An 18,211-nucleotide genomic window follows, 5' to 3' on the forward strand; every position below is an offset into this window, starting at 1 on the left:
ATTCTCCGCAAAAGGTCCGACAAATTTCAAATTTCAGTAAAGGAAGGAAATATCAGGTGGTTAGTACCCATTCCCGCCGCTTTTAGGCGGGTATCAGGAACCATTGAGATTTTCTATTCAGATTTTCTAACGCCACTGTCTCCTGAGGGGAGGAGGGAGGGCAATATAAATATATATATCTGCCAGGTAAGTATGAACAAACTTTATTTTATCATTAAAATATCATTTTGTTCATGAGACTTACCTGCCAGATATATATATAGCTGAATACCACCTTTGGAGGGGGTAGAGACAGCCAAGAATTAGGAAAAAAACCAATTATTGGTAAAATTATTTTGGTTCCTTATCTGATAGCGTAGCTGACTGAGTGGTTACTGTCACTCTAGTCTGCTTCTGCTTTACTAGAGACCCCAGCAAGGTAGTGACCTATATAGCTGGCGACTTCTAGATGATCTGTCAACGGGGCGTGACCACAATGTGACTAGATCATAGCCCATACAAAGAGGACAAAAGAGCATTACTAACCACCTAACCAACACCTAAAGCGTTAGTTTGCAAAAGATTGGGAAGACTGCCTCCAACCAGTAAAAACCCAACAACACAATTAAAAACACAATTAAAAAGGGGATAGGATCAGAGTTACACCCCTGTCCCCAAGGTTGCTGAAGCAGCAATGTATGGTCCCAGAGAAAAGCAATTTTCGTATGCTACCTAAACATCTTGCCAAGAGTGTGAGGCAAACACCGAATTGACTTCGCCAAAATGTGGCACTAAAAATGTCACTGAGTACCATATTTTTCTTGAACGCCATGGAGGTAGCAACTGCCCTCACCTCGTGAGCGTTAACTCTCAACAACTTGAAGTTGGAGTCGTCACAACAAGAGTGTGCGTCCTTAATGACATTCCTAATGAAGAATGCCAGTGCATTCTTCGACATAGGTTTAACTGGTTGCCTCACAGAACACCATAAAACATCCAAGGGACCACGAGTGTCCTGTGTTCTTTTAAGGTAGTACTTTGAGAGCTCTAACTGGACATAGAACTCCCTCAGGTTCCTGTCCAATAAGGTCTGCTAAACCTTTAATTTCAAAGTGTCTAGGCCAAGGGTTAGAAGACCTATCATTCTTAGCCAAGAACTTAGGGCTTAAAGAATAGACAGCATTGTGTTCCTTGAAGCCCACATGACCAGCCTGAACTTCTCTCACTCTCTTCACCGCCAGAGCAATGAGGAATGACTGTTTTCTAGAGTAACATCCTTAAGAGATGCAGAGTAAGAGGCTCAAAGGACTAAACATCAAAAACTTGAGCACAACATCCAAGTTCCAAGCAGGGGAAATCAGCTGAGGAACCTTGGACGTCTTCAAAAGATCTCAGAGATCGTGGAGGTCCTTATTGTCAGACAAAGCTAATCCTCTGTGTCTGAATACAAGGAAAGCATGCTCCGATAACCTTGATAGTTGGAACTGCTATATCGAGTTTTTCTCTTAATAAAGGAGAAAATCAGCAATTTGGCTCACAGTGATAGAGGAAGAGGAAAAGCCCTTCTTTCTGCACCAACCTTTGAAGGTTGCTCACTTCTGCTAGATATATCCTTTGATGAAGAACTTCTGGCTCTAGCGATGGCCCGTGCCACCTGGCCAGAAAAACCCCTCGCTCTGACCAAGTTTCTCGATAGTCTGAAGCAGTCAGGTTCAGAGCGGGGAGATTCAAAGATATAAATGAAGTGGGGTTTGTATGAGCAGGTCTGCTCTCATAGGAAGGGTCCTGGGAACGTCTACCAACCAGAAGAGAAACTCCGAGAACCAGTGGTTGAAGGCCAAAACATGGGGATGAGAGTCATCCTCGTTCCTTGTGAGGCCGAGAACTTGCGTATGACTTCTCCCAGAATTTTGAACGGGGAAAAAGGCATAAACATCTAGACCGTCCAATCCCAGGGAAGAGCATCTATCGCAAACTGCCCCTGGGTCGAGTACAGATGAGCTTTAGAGAGGAGCCTCGCTGTTCTTGAGGTCGTGAAAATATCCACAAGATGGCGACCCCAAAATTTCCAAAAATCTTGGCAAACCTCCTGATGAAGGGTCCATTCCTTCGGCAGGAGTTGATGGCGCCAACAGAGCAGGTCTGCTCGAACATTTTCGACCCCTGCAACAAAACTTGTGAGAATCGAAATGTTGCGAGCATAGGCTCAAAGAATAATCTCTCTTGCAAGGCTGAACAGGGAACAAGTAGTATTGTCCGAGTTTGCTAGAACTGTGATTGCAAACTTGGACCTCGAAGAATTGGAGAGCTAAAGATAGCCGCCAAATCTTTGAAGTTGATGTGCCAGGACACCTGTTCCTCTCTCCAGGTTCCTAACACTTCCTCTCCTCTAGTGTTGCCCCCAACCTGTTGATGACCCGCCGGAAAAACAACACTAGGTTGGGGTTTCAAGCTTGAGGAGATCCTTTCTCCCAATTCCGTTGGATCGAGCCACCACCACAGATCCTCTTTATATGGAAGGAAGAATTCTCAATTCCTCTTTCAAGTCTTCCTTGCTTTGTCAGTTCTCCAACAAAAGAACTGAAGAGGCCTGAGATGCAGCAGACTCCCCAGAAAACAAACTTCTCCAGCGAGGAAATGGTCCCCAGCAGACTCATTCCTTCCTTCACCTAGCATGTTTCCTTTTCCAAGAAGGCCGAAACTTTTTTCGTACATAGAAGTTGCCGTTCTTGCGACGGAGACGCTATAAAATCTGAATAGATCTGAATTCCCAGACACAATGGACAGTGAGGGGATCAGCTGCGACTTCTCCACAGACCAGAAGTCCCAGGGACTTCACGAGTTGCAGAGTCAACTGAAGGTCCTCCAGATACCTTCTGCTGAATTTAAACGGAATCAACCAGTCGTCCAAGTAGAGTGAGATCCTGACGTGCGACAGATGCAACTGCATCGCAACGTTTTTTCGTGTAAAACCCTTTGCAAAATGTGACGCCAACAGCATCTGGTGTTCCCAGGCGGTCAACCATCAAGTACTGACCAGACCCAACGTTGCTTAAACCGCTGATCGGACAGCGGTGTTTTCAACGTGGTATGGCCGTTGTGCAGAGTCCAAAGCAGAGAGCCCTGAACTGGTACGTCTAGTCCCCAAGACAACCTGAGATACTTCACCGAACGTGGATGAATTGGGGCGTGAAGATAAGTATCTTGGAGATCCAAAGATACCATCCAATCCCGGGATGAAGGGCTCCTAAAATTGACTGCGAGGTCTCCATCTTGAACTTTTCCTTCAAATGGACCAAGTTGTTCGACCTGTTGACGTCCAAGACGGGTCTCCAGCCTACTGGAAGTTTTGGGACTAGAAACAATCTGTAGTAAAATCCCGGGAATTTTGTGTCAAGATCTGTTCCACTGCTCTCTTCTCGAACATCTGTTCGAGCAGGTCAAACAATTTTCTGTTTGACAGGAAGGCAGTTGGGAGAAACAAAAAAAAAAGAGGAGACAGGAAGGGAATCAAGTAACCTCTCTCTAACAGTAGGAGGGACCAAACGTCTGCCCCTCACTCTTTCCAGGCTTGTGCAAAATGAAGCCTGGTTGCACTGGCAGTCTGGAGATGAAGGGAGTCACTTGCCGCCTCTCTTGGAAGTGACATTCCTTGGAAAAAACCTCTTCTCGTGGTGCGGGTCTCGTGTTGCTTCCCATGGAAGCCCCTTTGTTATGCAAACATTTAGCTTTCGTTTACTTTTTGTATCTGAGATCGGTGCAAGCGTTATGAAGGAGATGCAGTTTGAATGTTTGATAACTTTAGTTTTGAGAAAAACGATATTTTTGCAAGGTCTGTGTATTTATTTGCTTGCCGTTACACAGTTTGATGTTTTATGACATAATGAAAAGCCAAAAAATAGACCTGCAAAGTAATATCTCTTCGCTAAATGAAGCTAAATGAAAAGTGTCAAGCGTCAGGGCTGAGGTTTTTCGACCTTTTCCATAGTCAAGCTCTGAGCTGCTACTGACTGACCCCACTGACTGCCCTGCGGCATTCCTGTAGTGATGCGAACTATGTCCACAGGGTTGCCATAGATCGCAATTAGATATTATTTCATAGCTAAAGGAAATTACCACCGATATACTGACAATATCATTACATTATATGAAAAATGTAATTTGACTATGATAGGTTACTGTTTTGTTTATAACTTCTAACTGTGGCGAACATATTTTTAAATAAAACTTTCTGAGAAGATAGTCAGGATATGTATGATGCCATATATAAAATATCCCAGAAAATTTTATTTCCGATTTTTACCCGTCAAACGCTCCCCTTAAGACAAAGACAACTGCGAAGGTGGAGAGAGAGGAGCAAGGTTGAAAAGTCTCAGGAAACAGATCCTTAAAGAAAAAAGCCAGAGTCTGATAATCAGAGGAAGAAGAAGACCGAAAGAAGTTTCTCTTCATACAAAAGCTGTGACGAAAGAGGATGTTCTTCCGCAGCTGGTGGGTCTTGAGTGAGTGGTGAAAGTAGTTCCGATTCGACAATCAGGCGGGAACTCCTTTAATAACTCGAGCGAAGAAGTTTGTTTCAACTAGAGTTTCTTGCCAATAGTAAACATAAAAAAAATTGGAACTTCTTCACGATTAGCGTGTCATCCTTGCGCAAGAGCCATGCTAATCTTCTCTGTATCGTTCCAATTAGTATAGTACCTACTGCCGAAGCAAGTACTGGCTAAATTAAGAAGGACATCAGATGAAAGCGGGTAGTTGTGCGACATGATGAACAACTGGGCGGTGTCAACACAAGACTTGAAGCTTTACCGGCCCGCTGCGGGCGTCATGGCGTGGATCGCGCGCTCCGTGGCAAGTACTAGAAGAGAGTCACAAGCGCAGCGAACAGTAGCATCATGGCAGCGCGCCGAGGCATCAAAGGTGAGGCGCGTGAAGCGTGAAGCCAATCGAAGAGAGCAAAGCGCTCCTGGCGCGAGACAAGAAAAGGCCAACACCTCAACTGGGGGAAGACGAAGAGGAAGCCACTAAAAACACTCTCTAGACGACAGACGCTCTGTATCGTTCCCGAAGCGGGAGACGAAGGTGAAAGTCTGTACCTCTTAACAGGCAGCAAATACGGCCTGGAATCTTGAAAGGTTCATGAGAGCATCCAGCTGTTGTTGCAAACCCAACAAAATCTTGGAATTGTTGGAAACAACTCTCTCGGGAGAAGGGCTGAACCTGAGAGAAGGAAAGGGGCGAAACTGTTATACTTCCTTCCACAGGGAAGAAGCTCTAGCCCTTGCCTTAGCGCGACAGGGGGTCAGTTTAGGTGATCATTCGAAAAACACTTTATTCTCTTCTGCAGAGGAATTCCACAAAACTTTCATTTATAAAGAGTACAAACGTCTAGAGGAAGAGGACGTGGCGTCCTCTCCTCTAGGCTTCTCTTAAGAGGGGCGAGAGTCCAACCGAGAGCTCCAAGAAAACAAGTGGGGGAGGACATGTCGGAGGACACAGAAGCAATCCTTCAGGATGCGTGCCTGAGCACGATCCCTGGCAGCCTGGGTGGCGTCATCAGGACCTGCCGAAGGGACGCCAGATCGGTGGGAAGCCCCGTAACCCTCATGCGGCTTTCGACATGCCCCCTCCCTGGTCCTGGGAGTTCGACAGAGGTCCAGGCCTAGAGGCATTATAGGGCCGATCTGACGCCCCCTCCACAACACTAGGGCACTAGCACTAACACTATGCGTTTGAATTGCATTCACTTTAGTTTCAAGAGCACGCATTGACTCAAGAACTAGAGAGCCAGGCAATCTACCTTCTGCAGCAACAAACTACAGGGTTAGTAATAAATTATTACAGGGTTACTAGTAGGAGAAAACCTGACTGTCCAACTACAGGATGCACTCTAGGAGGAAGATTTCCTCAGCCTATCACGCTCCAATTTAAGCATATAGGCTTCATATTTCTTCCACTCACCCTCAGACAATCCCACACATTCATTACCGATTATCACAGAGCATTGAACACCCTTACATATCATACATAAAGAGTGAGGAACTATCAAAGTCTTGATAGCCTCACCTTACATTCACCCAAGCTACAGACTCGATAGCTAGAGGTAAGACATCTTAATTATAAGAAAAGTCAAAAGCAAAATCAAAAACGGTCCACAAAGAGCGTATGCCAAGTCACAGATCCAGTCGAATACCAAAAAACAACCAAAATACTTAAGTGACAACAAATTCGAAATCCAAAAGGCGGAGGAACTGACAACAGGTGTTGACAGTCCGGCGACAGAGAAAATCTGAATAGAAAATGGGAATGGTTCCTGATCCCCCCAATCCCAGCGTGCGGGAATGGGTACTAACCACCTGACCGGCCACTGCGTGTGACTCAAGGAAATTTGAAATTCTGTCGGACCTTCGGAGAATACAGCTATATATATATCTGGCAGGTAAGTCTCATGAACAAAAATTTTCATTCTAAAATTGTCCACTTTCAATATACTTACCTGGATACTTCAGTTTACAGCAGTTTTTGAAAAAACCTGTTGACCTTCATGATTCAACAGTTACAACATTATCACCTTAATACCACTAACCCATAAAAAAAAATTCTAAAAAGCACCAATTATCACCTCTGGTAACGACTTACTAAAAGGCATTGGAGAAGTACATCAGGCCCCTTCTTCAGATCAGCTGATCATCAGTAATCCCAAAAAGAGCCAGGGGAGGTACTAGTGGGATTCTGATCCAGGTAAGTTTATTGAAATTAATTTTTGAAAATTATTTTTCAAACAACATTCCAGCATTACCTTGATGGATTAAAAATTTTACTGGAACTCTTATCTAATACTAGAGGTTGATTAGTGACTAAATCAACTATTCTACTCATTGACTTGGTAAGAATAGAAGAGTCTGTTTCTGAGTTGGTCACCTAGACTCAGAGTTCTGCAAACCGAAAAGAGGTCAGGTTGCTACAGGAAGAAGGTCTGATGTCTCAGGGATAGACAGTGTAAGTACAACCATTGACCTTAGACATGTTTTCTTGTCTTATATGAGTCTAAAATGAGTAAAATTGGAGGCAAAAGCCTCTACATCCACTTTGCTCTTATATGAAAACAGTCTAGTCATCAAGTTCCTAGTCCTGAGGTTGGCTAGATCAGATCCAACTTAACCCAACTCTCTACTGTGGAAATTGCAGATTTTTAATCCGAAAGTTAATTTCTTAACAGAATAGAATTCTTATTAATCAATCAGAACGTAAATATAATAATCCTTTAATAGGATATTTAACCATATAAATATTGCTGCAATTTGGGCTAATGATGTTAATTAATTAATGACCTGAAGAGTTAAAACAGAAAGGTTTAAAGAGGAACAACCATTTCTCAAAACTCCATGAAATATCTTTAAAATAAAATGCAGAAAAGACAGAAGTCATCTCCATAATAATGCTCTGTGCTCTCCAGCTTTTCTTATGTTTAGCAAATCTAATCCAGATACAATTCTTGCATAACTGAAAATTTCACTAGATCTGCTCTCTCCTTGACAGATGGCCCTGGGAGAAGACCCCCTGGATAGTGCTCCATTTTGGAATCTCTCAGGAAAATATGATATTTTAATGATAAAATAAAGTTTGTTCATACTTACCTGGCAGATATATATATAGCTGTATTCTCCGAAGTCCGACAGAATTCCAAAACTGAGCCGGCACACGCAGTGGGGCCAGGTGGTTAATACCCATTCCCGCCGCTGGGAGGCGGGTATCAGGAACCATTCCCATTTTCTATTCAGATTTTCTAGTGCCACTGTCTCCTGAGGGGAGGAGGGTGGGCACTATGATTATATATATCTGCCAGGTAAGTATGAACAAACTTTATTTTATCATTAAAATATCATTTTGTTCATGCAACTTACCTGTCAGATATATATATAGCTGAATCCCACCATTGGAGGTGGGAAGAGACAGAATAGGATTTAGGAAACAAATATATGTAGGCGATTGACGCCTTTGTTCCCTTACTTGTTAGCATAGCTGACTTCGTGATTACAGTCACGAAGCCTGCTTCTGCTTTACTACAGTCTCCAGCAAGGTAGTGACCTATATAGCTGGTGAGTTCTAGATGATCTGTCCCTGGAGTTGGGGGCATGACCACAATGGGACTAGATCATAAGACCATACTGTGAGAGCAAAGGAGCATCTTGACCAACCACCTGAAGAGAGCATCAACAGGAAAAAGGACGCCAGATCGGTGGGAAGTCCCCGTAACCAACTTACAGCTTTGACATGCCCTCTCCCTGGTCCTGGGAGTCCGACAGAGGTCCAGGCCTATGTTAGCATAGCTGACTTCGTGATTACTGTCACCCAAGCCTGCTTCTGCTTTACTAGAGTCTCCAGCAAGGTAGTGACCTATATAGCTGGTGAGTTCTAGATGATCTGTCCTTGGGGCGTGACCACAATGGGACTAGATCATAAGGCCATACTGTGAGGGCAAAGGAGCAATCGACCAACCACCTGACCTAGAGCGTCAACAGGTCCTGCCAAAAGGACACCAGATCGGGAAGCCCCTTAACCCTCTTGCGGCTTTTGACATGCCCTCTCCCTGGTCCTGGGAGTCCGACAGAGGTCCAGGCCTAGAAGAGCGTTATGGGACGGATCTGACGTAAAAAAACAAAATCAAGATTAAAATATACTTCCTAACCTCTAAAGGATAGGATGAGAATCGCTCCTGCCCGCAACACTGTGTCTGCAGAAGCGACAACAGGTCCTGCCGAAGGGACGCCAGATCGGTGGGAAGCCCCGTAGTAACCCTCCTGTGGCTTTGACTTGCCCTCTCCCTGGTCCTGGGAGTCCGACAGAGGTCCAGGCCTAGAAGTGTTATGGGGCCGATCTGGAGTGCAAAACGTATGGTCCTAGCGAATAGCAGTGAGGAGGTATGTCGTCTTCACGTCCCCGCAAGTAATGTACTAAGGCGAACAGTTTTCTAATTCTTCCGCCAGAAGGTGGTACCCAGAAGATCGCAAAGGGACATGTTCTTCTGGAAAGCCACCGAGGTTGCAATGGCTCTAACCGTGAGCCTTAACTTCAAAAGACTCAAGTCACTGTCTTGAACGTCGGAAAGTCGTCTAAAATGGTGCTTCTAAAAAAACGCCAGTGCATTCTTAGAAAGAGGCAAATCCGGCCTCTTGACAGAGCACCACAGACTGTCCGAAGGACCTCGACTTTCCCAAGTCTTCTGCAAATAAAATTTGAGAGCCCTGACAGGACACATGACTCTTTCTGGTTCATGTCCGAGAATTTCCGTCATACCCTTAATCTCGAAGGTCCTGGGCCAAGGGTGAGACGGGAGTTTCGTTTAGCAAGAACATACGGCTTAGAGAACATACTGCATTATGGCCTCTAAAACCTACATGATTATTGATAGCCTGAAGTTCACTAACTGGGGTTGCCGTAGGCAGAGCAGTTAGGAAAAAAAAACCTTCCTTGTCACATTCTTGAGACGCCAAAGAAAGAGGCTCAAAAGGTATTTGACATAAAAAATTTAGGACGACATCCAGGTTCCAGGGAGGCGTCCTGGAATGAGGTACCTTGACAGTCTCAAAGGATCTCAAGAGATCGTGAAGATCCTTGTTGTCGGCTGATAGTCTGAATGCAGTTAGACTCAGAGCAGGGAAGTTTTGAGGTACCTTTTCGAAATGGGGCTGCCTGAGCAGATCTACCAAGGGACGTCCCCATAACCTCCACAGCTCCTGACATACTTCCTCGTGAAGGGTCCACTCGGTCCCAGAAGCTGCCGCTGTCGACCGAGAAGGTCCAACGCGGATATTCTCCACTCCTGCAACGAACCTCGCAAGGATCGTGATCCCCGCGCATGGGCCCAAAGCAGGATCTCCTATGCCAGGGCGAACAGGGACCGGGAACAAGTTCCTCCCTGTTTCTTGAGGAATGCCAGGGCTGTGGAGTTGTCTGAATTTACTTGTACGACTCGGCCTGACACTTGGCTCTCGAAGGATTGAAGGGCCAGCAGGATCGCCCCTAATTCCTTGAGATTGATGTGCCAGGACACCTGTTCCCCTCTCCAGGTGCCTGACACTTTCTCCCCTCCTAGTGTTGCTCCCCATCCCTCCCTGGGAGCGTGGGAAAACAACACCAGGTCGGGGCTCTGAAGGCATAGAGAAACCCCTTAATGCCAACCTCGAGGGGTCGAGCCACTACCTCAGGTGAATCTTGAAAACGGGAGAGATCTTCAGGGTCTCCTCTAGATTCTCCTTGTCTATTCAGTTTTCCGCCAGGAAAAACTGAAGCAACCTGAGATGAAGTCTTCCCAGGAAACAAACTTCTCCAGAGAGGAAATGGTCCCCAGCAAACTCATCCATTCCCTCACCGAGCATATTTCCTTCCTTAGGAAGGATGAGACTTTTTCTAAGCATTGCTACTGTCGTTCCTGGGATGGAAAAGCTTGAAAAGCCACTGAATCCATCTGAATCCCCAGATAGACGATGGACTGCGTCTGGATCAGATGGGACTTTTTCTTCGTTCACTAGAAGTCCTAGGGACTTTGTCAACTCTAAATTCGCATTCAGGTCCTCCAGACACCTTGACTGTGAAGAGGCTCGGATGAGCCAATCGGCCAGGTAAAGCGAGAGACGAATACCCGCCAAGTGAAGCCATCTCGCCACATTTCTCATGATAAATCGTGAAGATCATGGGAGCTGTGCTTAGCCCGAAGCAAAGAGCTCTGCATTGAAACACTCGTCCCCTAGTACAAACCTCAAATACTTCCTCGACTGGGGATGTATGGGAACGTGAAAGTAAGCGTCCTGTAAGTCCAGAGCGACCATCGAATCTCCTGGTCTTAATGCTCCTAAAACAGACTGGGACGTCTCCATCGTGAACTTCTCCTTCACCATGAAGCGGTTCAGTCTACTGACATCAAGGACTGGTCTCAATCCTCCCGACTGCTTTGGAACTAGGAACAGTCGGTTGTAGAATCCTGGGGAGTCCAGCTCCAGGACTTGCTCCACAGCTCTCTTCTCGAGCATTTGCTCTAATATTATTTCGAAATAAAGGATCTGTTGCTTCTCTTGAAGGAATGAGGACGACAGATCCTGGGTATTTTTGTGCACAGAAGTGGTGAGTCGAGAAATGGGATCTTGTATCCTCTCTCGATAACTTCAAGGGACCATGTCTGCCCCTCTTACTCTCCAGGCTCTCGCAAACGAAAGAAGCCTGGCTCCTACAGGTGTCTGGAGGCGCTGCAAATCACTTCCTGCCCCAAGGTTTAGGCGGGGCTCCGCTTCTCTGAAAAGACCTCTACCTCGGGAGAAGATAACAGGAAGAAGCTCCTCCACGAAAGGGCTTCTACTTCCTGGAGGTCTGGCCCGACAACGACATCAAAGGGACTGCCGGGCGCCTTGACAGAGTGGGCCAAGAGGTCTTGAGTGGCCTCCTTAAAGCTGGAGGAGAGATCCTTGAACAAGGACTGGGGGAAGAGATGGCTTTAAACGGGGAGAACAGCAAAGACCTCTGCGACGGGAAACTGACTTTGATGACGCCAAAGGCATCTGGTGTTCCCAGGCGGTCACCCATCCAAGTAATTCCAACGTTTGCTTCGCTGATCAAATGAGAGAAGCGACAATTCAACGTGGTATGGCCGTTTGGTAGGGCCATAGGCTGTAAAGTTACAGTACAAGGCCCTCTTCTTCAAAAGGCCCGTACAAAAAGGGAAGCCAGTTCCTCTGAGCCATCCCTGACTGCCTTGTCCATGCAGTTCAACACGCTGGACAGCTCCCCAGGCAGATCGAGTGGGACTCCTAATCCTGACGTCTAGAGCCCCCAAACACCAGTCCAGGAAATTGAAGACCTCCATGGTTGAAACAGTCCTTTCAAATGGTGATCCGTCTCCGACATAGTCCAGGACACTTTGGCAGCCGACAGGAGGACCTTCTAAAGCGTCGACCAAGCTAAAAAGTCTCCCTGGGACAACGAAGGAACTCTTGAGCCGACGTCCTCCCGGTCTCTTACCACATACCTGCCTTGCCGCTCAGCTTGACGGAGGCAGGGCAAAAGAAGTCTTTTTGGGTCTTCCTTCCTCCATCCAGGTGTTAACCTTCTTGAAGGCCTTCTTCGTCGCCAGAGACGAAGTCATCTTGACAAACCCAGCGCTCTCCTGGATCTAGGACGAAGCAAACAGCGAAGGAGGAGAGAGAGTGGGCTGAGGGTTTGAAACTTGTTATTTGACAAACAAGTCCTTAAGAAAGGCCGGCTAACACCTGGTAGTCCGTGAAGCGAGGAAGTTAGGGGAGGCTGCTCCAGGACTGCAGGCTCCGACTCAAAGAGACTTCTCCTCTTCAATGGGAGAAAACGAAGGCCTTGCAGTCCAACACGCAGATGGGATCTACGCTTCCCGACGCAGACTTTGATTGCTCTGAAGCTTCAATATGCGAGCAAAAAGAGGCGTCCTCGAGAGTCCATCGGCGTCCTGCACGGCAGCGAGAGGAGCGTCTGACGAGCAGCTACAGAAGCGCCCAGGATAGCTGCTTGCGGAGCGCGTCACGATGGCGGACCAGCTGGCGCCCTGCACGGCAGCTGAGAAGCGCCCTGACAAAACAGAAGCCTCCAGGATAGTCCTGAGCGAAAATGCAGTCAAGCGGCGTGCAAGCGTATTTCTGAGGGCAGAGGACGAGCAAGCTACAGAAGCGTCCAGGATAGCTGCTTGCTGTCACGTTGGCGGTCACTGGCGAGCCTGAACATATGGAGCGTCCTGCCGGCAAAGCGAGGCGTAAGCCCAGCGACACAAGTTGCTGCGGCGTCAGGATAGCCTGCAGCGTCAAGCATGGAGAGTGTCCATTGGCGTCTCCACGGCAGCGAGAGGATCCCTGACGAGCAGCTACAGAAGCGTCCAGGATAGCTGAGGGATGCGGAAGCGTCGATGGCGGTCCAGCCAGGCGTCCTGCACGGCAGCAAAAGAGGATTTATTCCTGACGAGCAGCTACAAGCGCCCAGATCTAGCTGCTCTTGCGGAGCGTCACGCTGCAGCAGAGCGTCACGATGGCGATCCAGCGAGCTGCAGTTGAGCACGACTGGGAGACAAAGCATTCTCTGACAGAAAGGCCCCAGTCAATATATTGTGAAATAGGCTACTTTACTTGGGAAGTCTCAACTCCCGCTTAGCCTACGAGTACTAGAATTTGGCTCAACAACGTTAGGCAGGTAGATTTAAATCAAAACAGATAAAACCTATTCTCGTCGTTTTAACTAAAATTATGGTAGGTTATCTCCTCACCCTGACTAAAACTAATGTTTGATACCGACCTGAGTAAATTATGGCATAACGCGTTTCGTGCTACTTTGAAACTGAGTCGAAAGCGTTTGTTTACTTTTTACTAGGAGGCAGCCATTTGCCGTTATGACGTCCTCTAGTCCCGCTGCTCTCGGTAGACTATCTCCAAAAACAAACCTTACATTTCTTTAATTAATAACTCCATAAGTGTTTGATTTTGTTGTAACAACAATAGTCAGTTTCTGGTAAAACTTTATTGGACATATCCTCTTCAGCGTCCACAATCCCTTAGAGTCCGTTTTCACGGCAACACCACTTTGACTGACCCAGCGTTACTATTGTTTCTTCTTTATGAAGATCGCTTCACCCTGCTCGCTCAATCTATGCACCTTCTGCAATAGATAATATTTGTTAGCCATCTTCCAGATGCAAAAAGGAGCACTATTAGTCCGAGAATGAAATCCTGAACTAATAAATTAGCAGGGTGGGACTCCTTGTAAGCGATCATTTATCAAGCAAACCTGCCCCTACACCTCATGCATATAAAGTGAGGATCTAGCCCTAAACTTTCTTAGCCTCACCTGTAAACTCATTCACACAACATACTCTGAAGCTAGCATAACTAGATCCAGACATCATCCAAAGAGCAATCAAAAAAGCAAATTCCACAAAAGCGTATGCCAATCCACAATCCAAAGTAAAAATAAAAGTCAAATAGAATACTATAAAGTGGAAAATAAAACGAGTTTTAATTAAATCCAAAGCAACAAAAGGTACTGAAAACAGTTGTTGACAGTACCGGCGACAGAAAATCTGAATAGAAAATGGGAATGGTTCCTGATACCCACCTCCCAGCGGCGGGAATGGGTATTTAACCACCTGGCCCCACTAGTGTGCTATGAGTTTTGGAATTCTGTCGGGCCCTGGGAGAATACAGCTATATATATATGCTCCAGCACAGGTAAGTTCTCAGGAACAAAAAATGGCATTTTTGAAATGCTCTTCCTGGGTCTCTTAGGAGAAATAAATAGGACACTTGGACGCGGGAACAGGTCCTTAGTCCTGTCTAGATAAATAGACAATGCCCTAACTGGACAAAGAGGTGAACCCTCAGGAGATCACCGCAAAGTCTCTGAGGACTTCAGGATAAAAGACCTGGGAACAGGCTTACTAGCCGATTCCGTCTTTCGCCATGAAGTGGGAGACATAAGAGAGAACTAAATCCTCTCCTGAGGAAGGGACCGAAGAGGAAAGGGCTTGGAGCTCACCGACCCTTTTAGCTGTGGCTAAGGCTACTAAAAAAGAGGACCTTCTTCGTCATGATCCTTAGGTCCTTTGATGCCAAGGGTTCATATTTAGAAGACATGAGGTCTTGCAAAACCACATTAAGATCCCAAGAAGGGGAAGGAGGAAGCCTTCCTAGGAGCTTGTATATAAAGGCTTTAATGAGATCTCTGATGGCCAGGTCTGAGCTGATGGAAGGTAGCTTAAATCTAAAAACTGCTGAAAGCATAGACCTGTAAGCCTTAATGGTAGGGACAGAGAAATGACGATGCTCCCATAACCACAGAAAGAATTCGTAACCTTAGGAATGGAAGGGCGCGAAATAGAATGTCCTTGCCTCGTGCACCAACCTCTATAGACTTTCCACTTAGATTGATAAGAGGCTAAAGAAGATTTTCTTCTGCAGTGGCTAAGGACCTTAGCCACTCTAGAAGAGAACCCTGAGGCTGTCGCGAATCGCTGAAGAGTCGACACGCATGAAGACGAAGCATTCGGGGATTTCTGTGGAACCTGTGCACATGAGGTTGACGAAGGTGGTTCCGTCTGGGTGGAAGAGGAACAGGTGGTTCCAGAAGGTGTTCCATCAAATCTGGGAACCACTCCCTTTGAAGCCATAGTGGAACAATTAGAGTTAGCTGACAGTTGGTGGAAGACTTCAGCTTGTTGATCACCTGGCGGATCATTGCAAGGGGGAAAAGCGTAAGCCTGAAGATTGTCCCACGGGTATAACATCGCATCCACCCCACACAGCCATAGGGTCCGAGGTTGGCGCAATATAAACATCAACGGTGATTTAGCGATGTTGCAAACAGGTCTATGTTCACTGGCCATCTCCTCCTTAGCTTGTTGAAAACTTCCATGTCCAGCGTCCATTCTGACCCTATGATTTGGTTGGGTCTTGAGAGAGCATCTGCAATCACGTTGCAGCGACCCATAACAAACTGAGGGCGGAGAGAGATCTGCAAGGTCTCTGTCCATCTCAAGATTCTCTGAGCTATATCGTTGAGAACGACTGAGCGGACCCCCCCACGTCTCAAATACGAGATTGCTGTCGTGTTGTCCGAGAAGACAGCCACCGTTCGGCTCTTGAGCAAATCTTGAAAAAGTGAAGACCCTCTCCACCGCAATCAGCTCCCTTGCATTGATGGATAGGACGGATTCCTCGCTGGACCAAATCCCTTTTAGGGTGGTTCGTCAGATTTGCGCCCCAACCCCGTCCGAGGCGTCGGACCAAAACAGAAGCTCTGGTGGGAGGTCACGAGAGAGATTCCTGATGCAAGACGATCCTCTTCTATCCACCAGAGAAGGTCGTCGTGACAAGCCGAGTCCCAAGGGATCAGGACAGAGTCATCGTCGAAGTCCCAGCTCCTCCTGAGAGCCAGTTGGAGTGCCCTCATGCGAAGCTGAGCTCCAGGAACTAGATGAGCCAGAGAAGACAGATGGCCCAAGAGAACCCTCTAAAATGCCGCAGATTGCTCCCTTGAGGATAGAAATTCTTCTGCTATTGAGAAGAACCTTTCTACCCTCAAGGGAGTCGGGAAAGCCCTCAAAATCGAGGACTCCAACCTGATCCCCAGATAAGTCATAGATTGAGAGGGTGTCAGATTGGACTTCTCGAAATTTATAACAATTCCGAGAGTCTGACACAGGTCTATTACCAGGTCCCTTGCCGGATCATTGCTTCCTTGAAGAAGCCAGAACCAGCCAATCGTCCAGGTACCGGAGTATCCTTACTCCGGCCTGGTGGAGAAAAGCAGATACAGGAGCCATTATCCTCGTGAACACCTGAGGTGCCGTAGTAAGACCAAAACACAGGACTTTGAATTGCCAAGCCCTGCCTCCAGCTACGAAGCAGAGGAACTTGCGTGACGATGGACGAATAGGAATCTGAAGGTAGGCGTCCTTCAGATCTATGGAGACCATCCAGTCGTCCCTCCGAATGGACTGAAGGACAGACTGGGTAGTCTCCATATGAAATTTGGTCTTTACAATAAAGGTGTTTAGGATGGAGAGATCGATAATGGGTCTCCATCCTCCAGTCGCCTTGGGCACCACGAACATGCGGCTGTAATAGCCTGGAGACGGAGACGTGGGCTCGATCGCACCCTTCTGCTGAAGAGCTCGGATCTCCTCCTCCAGCGCTATCCTCTGATGGAAGAGGGAATACGAATAGAGGGTGATGGGAGTCCCAGAGAGAGGGGAGGGGTGTGGAAAGGAATCACATACCCCTCCCTGAGGACTTCCACACCCACGAGTCTACACCTTTGTCCCTCCAAGATGTCCAGTGAAGGGACAGACAGCCGCCAATCTGAACCGGACAAGGAATGACTCCTAGCGGCGAAAACCCCGTCCTCTAGGAGACGCCCACGGGGAGATTTCGCAGGAGGGCCTGCGGCGCTGGAGAAGCCGCACAAGCATTGACAAAATTAGATTTTCCGCCTCGATAAGAGCCCTACCTCTACCGGAGCCACAAGTAGAGGCGCCGACATTAACCCCAGAACCACCAGAAGAGGCCTTCGGGAGGAACCTGGCTGAAGAAAAAGAGGGCAGTTTGACCGCCTTAGAAGTAGCTAACTTGGCTGAAGTAGTGGAGTCATCTTTAACTTCACTAATGACTCTTTCTAGAGTCTCTTGCTCAAATAAATCCTGACCTGCTAAGGGGGAGGACAATAATTGGGTCTTTTGGAATTGTTGTACTGTACATGCGGAGGCAAATGAGATAAGATACCTTCCCTTCTCTTGACTTGAAGGAAGGTAGCGATAGAGGCAAGCAATATTGGAGGAATTAACTAGAGAAATGGAAAAAGACTGAATGAGAGCCTCAAAGATCGAGGGATCCGGAGGGACGAATCCCGATTCTTTAATGAAGTTAAGGAGAGTGGAAAGGAGCCAGAAAGAAAAAGAATTATTTTCCAGCTGGTGACGACCTAAAGATTCTAATCGGGAACATTCATCATACGAGATGCTCAAAGACCTCTTCTTGAAACAGGGGCCGAAAGCCTACCTAAAGCTACGTTAGGTTTGGGAGAACCCGCAAGATCAGGCGAATCCGGAGCTAAATATAATTTCTTCTTATGAGGAAGAGGACAAAGTGAAACCTTACCTTCCGATAGTGAGGATTGAAATCTATTCCTAACATCTTGGATAACCTCCGAAATTCTATCGTAAAGATTGACTCTATGCTCTGATTTACCCTCCTTAACCTTGGAGGAATAAATCTTCTCTAAGGCAACCTTCGGAGGATTGGAAGGTTCGGAATGGATTCTGGATGGAAAGCCCAAATAAGCTTAAAAACCTCCGAGTGGGGAATCAGAACCAGAATCCCCAATAGACGAAGCATCATCCTCATTAGAAACAGACTGAAAATTAGAAAAATCAAAACCAACCGACTTCTGAGGAGGAGGAGGAAAGGACGAATCCTGCGAACACCCAGGAGCCTGAGAAGAAAGTGAAGAACCCAGCGAAGACAAAGGGACAGAAGTAGAAGCAGAAGGAATCTGCGAACTACTCTCGCCAGACGAGGGATGAAGCTGCGAATGACAAGGAGCAGCTGAACTCTGCGAAAAAAGAAGCGGAAGAGTGAGACTGCAAAATATCTGAAGCAAGAACACCTCATTAAGACCCAGACAATGAACCCGACACCGAAATCACAGAGGTGGACTGACTCTTCACAATCCC

General features: G+C 46.9%; 1 protein-coding gene and 1 non-coding gene across 2 annotated transcripts in view; both read right to left on the reverse strand.

Moving 5' to 3' along the window:
• The window catches only part of LOC136833663 (2-oxoadipate dehydrogenase complex component E1), a 155,795-nt gene that overhangs the window by 131,238 nt on the left and 6,346 nt on the right, over positions 1 to 18,211 (reverse strand). The gene's annotated exons all lie outside the window — the stretch shown is intronic.
• Positions 4,589 to 4,693, reverse strand: LOC136834016 (U6 spliceosomal RNA). Its single transcript, XR_010851650.1, has one exon. It is a non-coding gene; the product is annotated as a U6 spliceosomal RNA (small nuclear RNA).

Source organism: Macrobrachium rosenbergii, chromosome 52, assembly GCF_040412425.1.
Source record: "Macrobrachium rosenbergii isolate ZJJX-2024 chromosome 52, ASM4041242v1, whole genome shotgun sequence".
Taxonomy (NCBI): Eukaryota; Metazoa; Arthropoda; class Malacostraca; order Decapoda; family Palaemonidae; genus Macrobrachium; species Macrobrachium rosenbergii.